Raw genomic sequence first — 2,079 nt, forward strand, 5'->3', positions numbered from 1 at the left:
ATAAATATATATATTATTTAATTTATTTTTAATATATATTTTATACTAATAATTCATTTTAATAACTAATTTTGATATATACTGAGCATTAGTAGATATAGGAAAATACTTGCTTACTCATTTTTATAATTAGACTCCAACAAGCATTTTATGATTGAACATTTGAATCTTAGCTTTGATGCGCTGGGTTTCATCTTTGGTAATAGTAAAGTATTTAATCATAATCCAAATTCATTTTGATTAAGATACGGCGATAAACTCATACGCAAAGGTTTGGCTACCCCACTAGATCTATTGTCTTTATTTCCTAATTGGCGGTATCAAATGAAAATTGAAATGTTATTGTTTCATCACATCAGACCAACTTCTCAAATATAGTCGTAGTATTCATATATTACGAAAAAATTCGATAATTCAATTGAGCTATTTTTTTAAAATTAAAAATAAAAGAGACTCGAATTTATGACCTCTTAAATGAATATGGGAGACTATGTCAATTGAGTTATTACTTACGGATTAATATTAAATAACATAAAAGAGAAATGATAAGAGACCAACACCACAGAAAAAAAAAATTTGATTAGTATTAATTTAAATATTAAAAAAAAAACAACCAAAAAAATATTGTCGCCTATAATGTTTCTATATATTTTGTTAAGTTCAAACTTGAAACACACGTTACTATGATAAAAGACAAAAATAATGCTTCTCCTATACCCATGCGAAAGGATTCCGAATTTGAACAAGAGAAAACAAAAAATATGAGCAAACAGAGTATAACATTTCATGTGAACTTTATCTTCTGTGTTAGTGGTTTGAAATTCACAGGAAACATGCATTCTTGTACCCCCTGCATTCTTTGTGCTGAAAACAAGAATATTAATCATAATATTAGAATCTTGTACACAAGGCCTTCCCTCTACTCATTGTCACTAATTATATATAGTTTATTCATAGTTCTATATATATAAATAACTGTTTCTATGTATATATAGTTACAAGCAGTCTTCATCATTCACTTTTTTATATGTAATAAATAACAATGTTCTTAATTAGTTCACCAAATGAGGCTTGAAAAACTATCACCCAATATATGATAGTTAATTAATGTGGCATATTAAACTCGATTATAATTCCAAATGAACATTGACATATAATAATTGTGCATACACATAAAGACAAATGGTCTGGTGATAGTATAAAACTACCTAAACCAACTACTACCTCTAATCTATATATAATTAAAAAGTTAAAAACACTTGCTTTAGCAAGAGTGTCCATTATTCTTTTGCCGTATATATGGTAGTTGTTGAAGTTCTCTCTTTGGATCCTCTTGCTTTGTCCCCAACTCTCCCCTACATGGCATATAAAATAAATAGCAATAATTAAGCAGAGTAAACCCAAAAGTTAATTTGCATTCTCGTAAGTCATAACACAGCCAAACATTTTTTATATTCAATGCAAATTGAGTTCTTCAAAGCTAGCTAGCTCCTTGCTTGTGCTGCCATTACCTACCTACCTTCAGCATTTGTTTTTGAAGATTTTATGTACCCAATTTGACGATAAGATTATTTAAATTTCAAAACAAAAATAGAGCTTGTTTAATTACAATTTGGCATATATATTAGTGCATGATAGGTAGAATGAAGCAGAGAAGAGAGAGTGAGCATGAATTGATCATGATTATTCATAATTGATTTTTGTTCATTTGGGGATTATTGGGTAAGCAAGCAGTGTTCCTTGATCACTAGTACTTCCTTTAATATTGGTTTTTGTTGTACTTGCCACCTCCAATAATATCAACTACTGCGCCTCCCAACGTTCATTAATAATCTCAATCTTATTTTTATTTGTTTCTACTTCTCCGGTGAAAACTCAGGTGAAGTGACTTCACGTGAAGTTGATATCTGAAAACCGTTAGATGAAAATTTAGTCAAATCAGTCAAATTATCTAACGGCTCTTAGATATCAACTTCACCTGAAATTGACTACACCTGATTTTCAATCCTACTTCCCCTCTGCAACCTAATTATGATATGACAATATAATTATGAAAATTAAAAAATAAAATTATAACTT

At 29.0% G+C, this 2,079-nt stretch overlaps 1 protein-coding gene across 1 annotated transcript in view; it reads right to left on the reverse strand.

Moving 5' to 3' along the window:
* The window catches only part of LOC107616734 (transcription repressor OFP12), a 3,470-nt gene continuing 2,600 nt past the window's right edge, over window positions 1,210–2,079 (reverse strand). Inside the window, exon 2 of the mRNA XM_016318667.2 lies at window positions 1,210–1,355. The gene's annotated coding sequence lies outside the window, so the exon portion shown is untranslated. The remainder of the gene's footprint in view (window positions 1,356–2,079) is intronic.

The sequence above is a fragment of the Arachis ipaensis genome, chromosome B09 (genome assembly GCF_000816755.2).
Source record: "Arachis ipaensis cultivar K30076 chromosome B09, Araip1.1, whole genome shotgun sequence".
Classification (NCBI taxonomy): domain Eukaryota; kingdom Viridiplantae; phylum Streptophyta; class Magnoliopsida; order Fabales; family Fabaceae; genus Arachis; species Arachis ipaensis.